At 40.5% G+C, this 13,806-nt stretch overlaps 1 non-coding gene across 1 annotated transcript; it reads left to right on the forward strand.

The window, feature by feature from the left end:
* Positions 1-205: 205 nt before the first annotated feature.
* Positions 206-422, forward strand: LOC117506118. The gene has a single exon (XR_004559384.1). It is a non-coding gene; the product is annotated as a small nucleolar RNA U3 (small nucleolar RNA).
* The last annotated feature ends 13,384 nt before the right edge of the window (positions 423-13,806 follow it).

A 13,806-nucleotide genomic window follows, 5' to 3' on the forward strand; every position in this document is an offset into this window, starting at 1 on the left:
GGAAGTCCAAGTCAGACCTGTAGAAATAAATCAGAGCTGTGTTTGACTGTGTGACGTGTATATAAATAATAATATTTCTGTCTTGTTGATGGTTCAATTTGTTTCTTAAACTCAGTTAAATATGTCTGGGGGAGGGGGATTCGGTACCATAACAAAGCAGGGTTCATCGGTGGTTCAAGTCCTGCAGCAGGAACATCATCAGGTTAAGACTATACTTTCAAGGATCATTTCTATAGTCTCTGACTTGAGAAATCTGTTTCTAAAGTGTTCTGTCTCGCCAACCACGATGAAGAGTCCTGATACTTCTTCCTGAGCATGAAATGGACAGAAAGAAATGATACATTTCATCTGCTTTCTGTCTTTGATGATTGTTTATTGTCTCCACTCAGGGGTGATGAGAGGAGGAGTATGGTCAGAGTGTTTCTAACACTGTGTACATGGAATTTAGTGTGTGGAAATCAACCAAAATATGTTTCCATTATCAGTCATTGTAGTGTGTTACTAAACACAGTGATGGATACTTAAAAAAAACTGCACAAAAAATGTGTTTTTGAGGTTACACATTTGTTGTTTACATAGCATTTAATGATGTATTCATGTTACAGTAAAGTTGGAAAATCCATTATTTGATGTGTGGATTCACTTAGTGAGCTCAGAAAACTAAATTAAATTTAGGACAATTTTTCAAATAGTTCATAATCAACCATTAATAATATCATCTTGTAAACACCATCCATATAATAAAAGGGTGTGTGTGTGTGTGTGTGTGTTCGCTAAGGGTGTAACGGTACATGTATTTATATTGAACCATTTCAGTACTGGACGTTTGGTTCAGTACAGGGCTGTGCACAGGTTAGTTCGTGTTGCGTGTGTTTACATTCAATGTTCCAAACTTCTCGCTAAATCTCTAAATCTGGCGACTTTCCAAACCTTCTTGACAACTTATTTTCTCTAAGCAACTAGCGACAAATCTAGCTACTTTTTCTGGCATAACCGGAGACTTTTCTGATGTTTGGCGAATGTAAGTGAAAGTCTCTGCTGTCACCAAGCGGCAGCGGGTCTCCCCCCCTCTTGCAGTGCTGCCTGCAGCAGCCTGAAAGCGCTGAGCGGAGGGATATCTACAATCCCCCTCAGTCACTCACTTGTTCAGTCCACTGACCTCATTTGCTGCACTGTGATTAAATAGTCCCCAGACTTTGAGAAGCCCTGGCCTTGAGAAATTATTTTATTTTAATAAATGATGGCCAATTTTAATGGCAAAATAAATAAACAAACCAAGAATCAAGTTTATTTGTGGTTCTAAATATTTTAAAGGTGGTTTTACTCACTTTTTTTCCTCTCCCACAATGTTTTTGTTTTCAAAACGTTATTTAAAAAGATATATTAACAAACATTAAAAAAACAGTTTATAGAAAGAGATAGAAAATAAAATAAATTGTACAAAAGGGCGTCTGTAACATCAGTTCTCTTAAAAAAAAAACTCCTTATAGAGTGTGACAGTTTTGTTCAAATTAATTTTTCTGGCAAAAAATATGAAGGTTGAATAAAATTGAACAGGGCTTCATGCTGGAACAGTGGTGCTGCTGTTTACTTGTGGAAAGGTTTTGTTAAAAGCTGTTTAATGTTACAATAAATTGTTGGTTTAAACAACAAGCAAATGTAGGTTTTGCATTTTGTTCCCATACTGTACCGAAAATGAACCGAACCTGACCTCAGAACCGAGGTACGTACCAAAACCTGATTTTTGTCTATCGTTACACCTCTAGTTTTTGCGTATGTACACTTTCAACCTAAGGGCCCCAGTGACCTCCCCCTTGGTGCCCCCAGTCACCATACCAAGATTGGTGTTGATTGCTTAATTACTGCGGCTGTGCATAGTGAACACAAACCGTGCCACATACATACATACATACATAGATTGCCTTTTATGTTTATAGATCACAACGCGCTCACTGGAGCCCTTATTTTCGCAGTTCATGTCGTGCTCATGTCAGGTAGTAAGCATCACATTTTACTTACTACGTAGTAGCGGCTGGCTAGGAAGTACTTTATTTATAATCCGAACGGACCAGCGAATGCCATGTGTGAGTCAAGGCGAGGGTTTTTTCAATTAAAATGTACCTGCTGTGTACAGCATGCAGACTGTCGATATGCCTCCCAAGATGTGAGGGGCGTTAGGTCATAAAACCTCAAGTGCTAAATGGATGAAATGTAATAGAGTTGGGAAACATCTGCAGAGACGCTAATAGCATTATATATCCCAGAGCGTTGCAGTGATATGACATGCTGTCAGCTTTTTATCAATCAATGAATTTTTTTATATAGCGCCAAATCACAACAAACAGTTGCCCCAAGGCGCTTTATATTGTAAGGCAAGGCCATACAATAATTATGTAAAACCCCAACGGTCAAAACGACCCCCTGTGAGCAAGCACTTGGCTACAGTGGGAAGGAAAAACTCCCTTTTAACAGGAAGAAACCTCCAGCAGAACCAGGCTCAGGGAGGGGCAGTCTTCTGCTGGGACTGGTTGGGGCTGAGGGAGACAACCAGGAAAAAGACATGCTGTGGAGGGGAGCAGAGATCGATCACTAATGATTAAATGCAGAGTGGTGCATACAGAGCAAAAAGAGAAAGAAACAGTGCATCATGGGAACCCCCCAGCAGTCTACGTCTATAGCAGCATAACTAAGGGATGGTTCAGGGTCACCTGATCCAGCCATAACTATAAGCTTTAGCAAAAAGGAAAGTTTTAAGCCTAATCTTAAAAGTAGAGAGGGTGTCTGTCTCCCTGATCTGAATTGGGAGCTGGTTCCACAGGAGAGGAGCCTGAAAGCCGAAGGCTCTGCCTCCCATTCTACTCCTACAAACCCCAGGAACTACAAGTAAGCCTGCAGTCTGAGAGCGAAGCGCTCTATTGGGGTGATATGGTACTATGAGGTCCCTAAGATAAGATGGGACCTGATTATTCAAAACCTTATAAGTAAGAAGAAGAATTTTAAATTCTATTCTAGAATTAACAGGAAGCCAATGAAGAGAGGCCAATATGGATGAGATATGCTCTCTCCTTCTAGTCCCCGTCAGTACTCTAGCTGCAGCATTTTGAATTAACTGAAGGCTTTTTAGGGAACTTTTAGGACAACCTGATAATAATGAATTACAATAGTCCAGCCTAGAGGAAATAAATGCATGAATTAGTTTTTCAGCATCACTCTGAGACAAGACCTTTCTAATTTTAGAGATATTGCGTAAATGCAAAAAAAGCAGTCCTACATATTTGTTTAATATGCGCTTTGAATGACATATCCTAATCAAAAATGACTCCAAGATTTCCCACAGTATTACTAGAGGTCAGGGTAATGCCATCCAGAGTAAGGATCTGGTTAGACACCATGTTTCTAAGATTTGTGGGGCCAAGTACAATAACTTCAGTTTTATCTGAGTTTAAAAGCAGGAAATTAGAGGTCATCCATGTCTTGTTATCATCATTCACTTGAATCTCATGAATGTCCCAAATTGCTCTATGAAATTTAATGATGACAACATATAAACAATGCAACGCAACTTCCTACACCTTAATTAAAGTGACAAGAAATATACAGTGACATGGCTAAAATTCTTCTCTATTACCTGTGCGTAGAACGGGTAACTCAGCTAGTATATAAAAAAGTATGGGAAATTACTAATCCAGTTATAGTTTTTTCAACTGCTTACACACTTTTCCAAAGCTCTGTGCCATTTTCTCAAAACTTTACACACAAATCAAACTATAGCTCACACGAAATGCAAAAAGCGCCCTATCTCCTGCAAAATGAAACACAGTATTCAAAATATTCTAAACACACCTCAAAAGCAAGCATTTGTCTCACATCATAAACACATTTACCATAGTATCACATACTTCTGTATATCATTTACACACTATAGCTCTAAATCTAAAGCTCTTTTGTTTTGGGGATTTTTAATATATATTGCTATACAAGAATGAAAATACAGTATTATGCAAATAAAACTCAACACAAGCAATATTGGAACCAAAATATTTTATTTTCTGAATAAACTGGATGCTGTTGTGAATGCAGTATTGTACAGCATACAAGAAAAAAACAAAGCAAAGTACACCAACCACCACATATGGTGATACAGCAACCAAAAAACTGACATGTATGAAAAACTGTGTGATTGTTGATGGGGGAGAGATAGTTGGGTGTTTATTTAGGGTCAATCTCTCCTCCGCGCTGGGTCTGGCCACAGTATTTCATCAACATCGCATGCTATATTTTCTCTTGCCAAACATCGAGGAAAGACACTTTTTGTGTGGCGAATCCAACCTTGGATAGAAGCAGCATCAATGTCAACACATGCTTTCTCGATTGCCTGGAGTAGTGTAAGGCGGGCATAGAGACGACGATCATACACTTTCCAACGCCATGTTGAGAAGAATTCTTCGATCGGGTTAAGAAATGGTGAATATGGAGGCAAGTTGACAACAGAAAAACTCTCTCATGGTCATCCCATGATTGATCACATGATCAATCAAAGTAGCCCTAATCTCATCAGAGACTATTCTTCTTGGTTCTTCATCCCTTCCTCCTTCAACTTGTCCTCTTCCTGCTCCCCTTCCAAAGCGTCCTCCACAAACCCAAACTCCTCGTCCTCCTCTGTGTCTTCCTCTGACTCCCCTGGCTCTCTCTGCATTGTTGTCACCCATTGTTCAAGACTGATAACTTGACCTTTACCTGAGTTGTGAAGACTGAGTGACAGAGTTTAGGAATAGTGTGATATATAAAGGTTTTGTGTGTAAGCAATTGAAAAAAACTGTAATACACTCACCTAAAAAAGACCTGTTTTTATTGTTTTGTCAAAACAACTATTTAGAAAGTTCTGAACCGGGTTTGGACGCTGTTGAGATTTTCCAATGTTCTATAACCTTTGGGAAAAATATCAAATTTTTCACTTGAGGGAAGTTATTGCTATATTTGTATGATGTTTTCAGATTTTTCTTTTTGGTTTAGGAGACAGTTGATTCCAAAGATGGTGCCATACCTGTACCAGAACAAGCAGGCAAAACCATCAGCAAGAAGGACAAGTCAAACGAGCTGGAAGCCATCCAAATCCATGTCTCAAGGTTCCATAAATGTTGCAGAGAAATTATTGGACAACAGTACTTTATCACGTCAGAAATATGACTGTCACATGTGAATAAGTAACATCTACTGTTGTCATGTTTTGAACTGTAATGGAAAAAATGCAAAGATTTCCAATTGACAAATGAATGTGAGACAATATTAAGCCCCATTATATCAAAATAAAGTTTGTTTATCTGCCAAAAATGTGAGTTGTCCATTGAACAACTGCAGATGGAAAATTTTGAAAAACAAAAACTGATTACTAACATTCTGTTTACCAAAATAGTAAAAGTAAGTCCCTTTGGTTGCTCCCTTGTTTGCACTTGGGGTCGCCACAGCAAATCCAAGGTGGATCTGCATGTTCAATCAATCAATCAATCAACTTTTTTCTTGTATAACGCCAAATCACAACAAACAGTTGCCCCAAGGCGCTCCACATTGCAAGGCAAGGCCATACAATAATTATGAAACACAGTCTACGTCTAAAGCAACATAACCAAGGGATGGTCCAGGGTCACCCGATCCAGCCCTAACTATAAGCCTTAGCGAAAAGGAAAGTTTTAAGCCTAATCTTAAAAGTAGAGAGGGTATCTGTCTCCCTGATCTGAATTGGGAGCTGGTTCCACAGGAGAGGAGCCTGAAAGCTGAAGGCTCTGCCTCCCATTCTACTCTTACAAACCCTAGGAACTACAAGTAAGCCCGCAGTCTGAGAGCGAAGCGCTCTAATGGGGTAATATGGTACTACGAGGTCCCTAAGATAAGATGGGACCTGATTATTCAAAACCTTATAAGTAAGAAGAAGAATTTTAAATTCTATTCTAGCATTAACAGGAAGCCAATGAAGGGAGGCCAACACGGGTGAGATATGCTCTCTCCTGCTAGTCCCCGTCAGTACTCTAGCTGCAGCATTCTGAACCAACTGAAGGCTTTTTAGGGAACTTTTAGGACAACCTGATAATAATGAATTACAATAGTCCAGCCTAGAGGAAATAAATGCATGAATTAGTTTTTCAGCATCACTCTGAGACAAGACCTTTCTGATTTTAGAGATATTGCGTAAATGCAAAAAGGCAGTCCTACATATTTGTTTAATATGCGCTTTGAATGACATATCCTGATCAAAAATAACTCCAAGATTTCTCACAGTATTACTAGAGATCAGGGAAATGCCATCCAGAGTAACGATCTGGTTAGACACCATGCTTCTAAGATTTGTGGGGCCAAGTACAATAACTTCAGTTTTATCTGAGTTTAAAAGCAGGAAATTAGAGGTCATCCATGTCTTTATGTCTGTAAGACAATCCTGCAGTTTAGCTAATTGGAGCGTATCCTCTGGCTTCATGGATAGATAAAGCTGGGTATCATCTGCGTAACAATGAAAATTTAAGCAATACCGTCTAATAATACTGCCCAAGGGAAGCATGTATAAAGTGAATAAAATTGGTCCTAGCACAGAACCTTGTGGAACTCCATAATTAACTTTAGTCTGTGAAGAAGATTCCCCATTTACATGAACAAACTGTAATCTATTAGACAAATATGATTCAAACCACCGCAGCGCAATGCCTTTAATACCTATGACATGCTCTAATCTCTGTAATAAAATTTTATGGTCAACAGTATCAAAAGCAGCACTGAGGTCCAACAGAACAAGCACAGAGATAAGTCCACTGTCCGAAGCCATAAGAAGATCATTTGTAACCTTCACTAATGCTGTTTCTGTACTATGATGAATTCTAAAACCTGACTGAAACTCTTCAAATAGACCATTCCTCTGCAGGTGATCAGTTAGCTGTTTTACAACTACCCTCTCAAGAATCTTTGAGAGAAAAGGAAGGTTGGAGATTGGCCTATAATTAGCTAAGATAGCTGGGTCAAGTGATGGCTTTTTAAGTAATGGTTTAATTACTGCCACCTTAAAGGCCTGTGGTACATAACCAACTAACAAAGATAGATTGATCATATTTAAGATTGAAGCATTAAATAATGGTAGGACTTCCTTGAGCAGCCTGGCAGGAATGGGGTCTAATAAGCATGTTGATGGTTTGGATGAAGTAACTAATGAAAATAACTCAGACAGAACAATCGGAGAGAAAGAGTCTAACCAAATACCGGCATCACTGAAAGCAGCCAAAGATAACGATACATCTTTGGGATGGTTATGAGTAATTTTTTCTCTAATAGTCAAAATTTTGTTAGCAAAGAAAGTCATGAAGTCATTACTAGTTAAAGTTAATGGAATACTCAGCTCAATAGAGCTCTGACTCTTTGTCAGCCTGGCTACAGTGCTGAAAAGAAACCTGGGGTTGTTCTTATTTTCTTCAATTAGTGATGAGTAGAAAGATGTCCTAGCTTCACGAAGGGCTTTCTTATAGAGCAACAAACTCTTTTTCCAGGCTAAGTTGAATTGGCATAAGTTTTATGCCGGATGCCCTTCCTGACGCAACTCCACATTACATGGAGAAATGTGGCAGGGGTGGGATTTGAACCCGGAGCCTTCTGAACTGAAACCAAGTGCATTAACCACTTGGCCACCACCCCTGCATTCTGTTTACCAAAATAAGAGACTCAAATAAATGTTTATCAACAAATAAGCAATTATTCTTTTTGACTTTCAATTAAGCAGCCACATGGGATGTGCAGCCAGTACATTCTGAGTGCCGGTCCCAAGCCTGGATAAATGAGGAGGGTTGCGTCAGGAAGGTCATCCGGTATAAAACAAGCTAACCCAACTATGCAGACTAAGAATCAAATTTCCATACCGGATCGGTCGCGGCCCAGGATACCAACGTCCACCACGGGTGCTGTTGCCCAACAGGGTGCCGGTGGAAATCGGGCTACTGCTGGGCGAAGACGATGAAGAAGAGGAGGAGAACGTTTCCACAAACAGTGGGAGAAGAAAACTAGAGGGTGGAAATGAGAGTGGGGACTTTGAATGTTGGTAGTATGACTGGTAAAGGGAGAGAGCTGGCTGATATGATGGAGAGGAGAAAGGTAGACATAATGTGTGTGCAAGAGACCAAGTGGAAGGGAAGTAAGAGCAGGAGCATTGGTGGTGGGTACAAGTTGTTGTACCATGGTGAGGACAGGAAGAGAAATGGTGTTGGGGTCATTTTAAAGGAAGAGTATGTTAAAAGTGTGTTGGAGGTTAAGCGAGTATCTGACAGGGTGATGAGTGTGAAGTTGGAAATTGAAGGGTTGATGATGAATGTCATCAGTGCATATGACCCACAGGTAGGTTGTGAGATGAAGGAGAAAGAAGATTTCTGGAGTGTGTTAGATGAGGTGGTGGAGAGTGTGCCCAAGCATGAAAGAGTGGTGATAGGAGCGGACTTCAATGGGCATGTTGGTGAAGGGAACAGAGGTTATGAGGAAGTAATGGGTAGATATGGTATCAAGGATAGGAATGGGGAAGGACAGATGGTAGTTGATTTTGCAAAAAGGATGGAAATGTCTGTGGTGAATACCTACTTTAAGAAAAGGGTGACATATAAGAGTGGAGGAAGGAGCACTCAGGTGCATGACATTCTTTATAGGAGATGCAATCTAAAAGAAATCAGAGACTGTAAGGTGGTGGCAGGAGAGAGTGTCGTTAGACAGCATAGGATGGTTGTTTGTAGGATGACTTTAGAGGTAAAGAAGAAGAAGAGAGTGAGAGCTCAACAAAAGATCAGATGGTGGAAGATGATGGAGGAAGACTGTTGTGTGAAATTTAGCGAGCAGGTGAGAGAAGCAATGGTTGGAGAGGAAGCAATTTTGGACAACTGGAAAAGTACTGCAGATGTGGTGAGGGAGACAGCTAGGACAGTACTGGGTGTGACATCTGGACAGTGGAAGGAAGACAAGGAGACTTGGTGGTGGAATGAAGAGGTCCAGGAAAGCATAAGGAGAAAGAGATTGGTGAAAACGCTTTGGGATAGTCGGAGAGATGAAGAAAGTAGACAGAAGTACAAGGAGATGCGGTGTAAGGCAAAAAGAGAAGTGGCAAAAGCGAAGGAAAAGGCATATTGCGAGCTGTACAAGAAGTTGAATAGTAAGGAAGGAGAAAAGGCCTTGTATCAGTTGGCCAGACAAAGGGACAGAGCTGGAAAGGATGTGTAGCAGGTTAGGGTGGTAAAAGATGCACATGGTAATGTGCTGACAAGTGAGGAGTGTGTGCTGAGAAGGTGGAGGGAATATTTTGAAGAGCTGATGAATAAAGAAAATGAGCGAGAGAAAAGGCTGGATGATGTGGTGAGAGTAAATCAGAAAGTACAAGAGATTAGTAAGGAAGAAGTGAGGGCTGCTATGAAGAAGATGAAGAAAAGAAAGGTAGTTGGTCCAGATGACATTCCAGTGGAGGCATGGAAATGTCTAGGAGAGATAGCAATAGAGTTTCTAACCAGATTGTTTAATAAAATCTTGGAAAGTGAGAGGATGCCTGAGGAGTGGAGATGAAGTGTGCTGGTTCCTATTTTCAAGAACAAGAGTGATGTGCAGAGCTGCAGTAACTACAGAGGCATAAAGTTGATCAGCCACAGCATTAAGTTATGAGAAAGAGTAGTAGAAGCTAGGCTTAGAAAACAAGTGAAGATCTATGAGCATCAGTATGGTTTCATGCTGAGAAAGAGCACTACGGATGCAATGTTTGCTCTGAGAATACTGTTGGAGAAGTACAGAGGCCAGAAAGAGTTACATTGTGTGTTTGTGGACTTAGAAAAAGCTTATGATAGGATGCCAAGAGAAGAGCTGTGGTATTATATGAGGAAGTCTGGAGTGTCAGAGAAGTATGTTAGGGTAGTGCAGGACATGTACAGGAATAGTGTGACAGTGGCAGGGGCGTGCTGGGAACATTTTTCAGCCCGGGAGTTTCATATCCAACCGGCCCAAAACCGTCAGCGCACAGAGATAATAAGAGTTCTGCTGTGGCATTTCAATCCAGCATTTATGTGCTGACTGACTGTGAAAATCGGGTGGCTTATAATAGAAAGTAAAAGCTAGTTAGTTAAAACAAGAACGGTATTGTTAACTCAACATTTTTGGCCATTTTTCAGCCAATTTTTCACTCCTGCGAGAATTTTTTGGAGTGCGCCGAGTTTCAGCTTAATCGTGCGTCCTGCATCGTGCAGTCTACATGGAGTAACGAGCTGTGTTTAACATCTCACGACCACCTCCTGATGGGGAATCATATGGTCGGTTGAATATCAACCCTGTTTGATATTTTGGTCGGCCGTCGTGACTCGTGAGGGTTCCACGCTGCTGAAGCAGCGCTACAAGCGTCTACGTGCTGATTACGTCGCGCACTGTGCGTGTGCAAACACCGGAGAGAGCAAACAGTGATCTCATGTAAAGTCTTGTGTTTTTTTTATTGCGTTCCCTCACAATAACCTAATATCATATTAAAGTTCATGTCTATCAGCGCGCACAGTGAGTGGAATCAGGTGGGGGGAGACTGAACGTATATGCACGCGCACACACACACACACACACACACACACACACACACACACACACACACACACACACACACACACACACACACACACACACACACACACACACACACACACACACACACACAGCAGACAACAACAGGATTCACCACAGATGAGGGAATAAGTTGCTACACCTTGTGCAACTGTATGACTCCGTATGAAATATAGTTTATTTATACAACAGTGTAAGTAGCAACACTGGTTATGAATGTTTATGTTTTCTTTTTTGTCCTCTCATGAATCACGTTGCTGTCTGCTGTGTGCGCGCGCGCATATGCGCTCAGTCTCCACCCACCTGATTTCACTCACTGTGCGCGCTGATAGGCGTGAAATACATTTTTTTAAAAAAAGAAACGCGACCCCGACGTGTGGTTTTTGAAGGTACAATGTGAGCAGTCAGATCACATCAGAGCATCAGTGTGAGAACATGAATCGTGCGCTCTGAACTTTTAAACCCTGCGGTTTTGTCGCACACTTTGAGCTGGAGCCGAGTACAACAATTGAAAATATCGTACAGTGTATGCCCAGCCAAGTCAGTGTCTTTTTCTTTTTCTTAATCTAGCTTTTTCAGCTCCACCTGGCTTTTTTCCGTCCATCTTTTCCTTCACGGGCCACTCCTCCTGTACTTGCTAGTAGCGCAAGTCCCATCTGAGCACACAGGGCTTGGTTGGACTAAACTAACTGTAATGAATGCATAGGGGTGTTAAACATGTAATGGGATGTCCTTACCTCGGGCTTTGGAAAAGATAACGTTGCAAAAGAAGCAGTCTTAAGTTATTTTCTTGTGAATTTTTGTGATTGTAACACATTTATAACACTTAATGTCTTTTCAAGATACAGCAGCCCAAGTGTCTTGCTGTGTAGCCTAACAGTGGTGGTCATATATGTATGTCTATATTAACACCCCCTCACAACAGCCCCAGGTTGGACCAGCCCACCGGGAAAACTCCCGACTCTCCCGATTACCCAGCACGCGGTAGGACAGTGGTGAGATGCGCAGTCAGAATGACAGACTCATTCAAGGTGGAGGTGAGATTACAGGTGATGGACAGGTTGATGGATGAGATCAGACAGGAGTCCCCGTGGACTATGATGTTTGCAGATGACATTGTGATCTGTAGTGAGAGTAGAGAGCAAGTTGAGTTTTGTCTGGAGAGGTGGAGATATGCTTTGGAGAGAAGGGGAATGAAAGTCAGTAGAAACAAGGATGTGGATTTATGGATGTGCTGAGGGAGGACATGCAGGTGGTTGGTGTGACAGAGGAAGATACAGAGGACAGGGTGAGATGGAAACGATTGATCTGCTGTGGCGACCCCTAACGGGAACAGCTGAAAGACAAAGAAGACTTTCAATTAAGCAATCAGCACCATGTACAGTTTATAATTTTATTATATTTCTATTAAGCAACCACAATCAAAACTTTTCATTTATCAAGTGTCATTTTACAAATGTAAAGTCATGTGTGGATCCTTGTGGAGAAGTTGGACCGGTTTCCCACTCAGTGCAGCATGGAAGCCTTCATAAATGTCATTCTCTTCTGGGAACCTGTTTCTTATCGCCATAACTGCACAGGCTGGAATCACCTTTCTGCATTTCCTCCCAAGTTTGCCACAGACCCACCAGATAAAACTGTTGTAAGTTGAGTGTCTGTACAATCTGAAACAATAAAATTCAATAACTAAGAAAAATATTTTTGGACAATGCATTCAGAGTGAAACACTGCAATCATTGCTAATTTTATTATTATTCTACAATACAGTCAAAATACAATATGTATACATTTAATAATTATATATATATATATATATATATATATATATATATATATATATATATATATATAATTATCCCAAGTGAGGCTTCAGAATTAGCTCATTGTGTAAAAACAGATGTGTGATATTTTCACTTTGTAAAAATGACAAAGCTGCAGTTAATGTCGATAAACTGTCCAGAGTTTATGTTTCTAAATGAAACCATGAGTGAAACTTGTCGGATGTTTCTTTGAGTGACGTGACGCGTTGGATCATGTTGTCTGATGATGAAATGACATTTATAAAGTTACATGAAGCTGTTTCACTTTTTCTCGTTGTTTACAAAACATTAGTATAGAATAATACAATGATCCAATTATCAGAGGGGTATTCCAGCAAACTCCATGAAACCAAATCCCCTCTTATTTTGACAAGTTGCAACTTTCTAGGCAAGGGTTTCATTCCAACAATCTCAGTAACGTCAAGTCTTGCTGAGTTACCGTAGTAACTTATACTTCTGAACTACTCTGGTCACTACTAGGCTAATTGTCAGGCTTAGCCTGAGTTGCCGCTGAACCAAACCTGTCAACTCTGGGAAATATCAGAGAGGGAGATATTTTTTGCCATAAACTTATAATGAATGTACAACCCAACCTTGAGCCCTGTAGAGTGTTGTGCATATTTTCTTTCTTTCTTATTAATTAGTTAATTAATCCCAATTAATTAATTAATTGCACAGTATGTAAAATAGTAAATAAATGAATAAATTAAAAAGTCCAGTGGAGCTAAGTGCCACTCTTAGCAGCTTTGAGTTCATCTTTTCTCGGTTTGAAGTCACTGGCCTTGCAATCTAAGTTGAGTTTGAAAGTCAAAGTCAAAGTTAACTTTATTATCCCAGAAGGGAAATTCAGATGGTCAAGGTGCGTATAATACAGACAACTTCAGACAAGATAGACAAACTTAAAAACAGATAAATAAATAAAAGACAGATAAACACCCCCCTCCCCCATGCCTCTCTGGCTCCTCTCCACACAGCTAAGCTGCTGCATACCACACACACACACACACACACACACACACACACACACACACACACACACACACACACACACACACACACACACACACACACACACACACACACACACACACACACACAGATAGTACTACAGTGTCAAGTCCCCTGCTGAGAACTGTGTCTTTCATTAACAATTTTGCAGAGGGAACAAATGACTTGCTGAACCTGCTTGTCCTTATTTTCCTTTGTAGTAGCCTCCCCTTACCACGCTGGCTTTTAACTGAAATCTGTTATGTAAAGGGTGGGTACTGTCTGCAAGAATACTTTCAGCCTTGTGTAGTACGATATCTTGAAGCAGCTGATGTTTGATTGCACCCAATTATCCTACTAGCTGTTTTAATAATACATTGCAATTTATCCTGATCTTGTTTACACA

This window comes from Thalassophryne amazonica, unplaced genomic scaffold (genome assembly GCF_902500255.1).
Source record: "Thalassophryne amazonica unplaced genomic scaffold, fThaAma1.1, whole genome shotgun sequence".
Lineage (NCBI taxonomy): Eukaryota > Metazoa > Chordata > Actinopteri > Batrachoidiformes > Batrachoididae > Thalassophryne > Thalassophryne amazonica.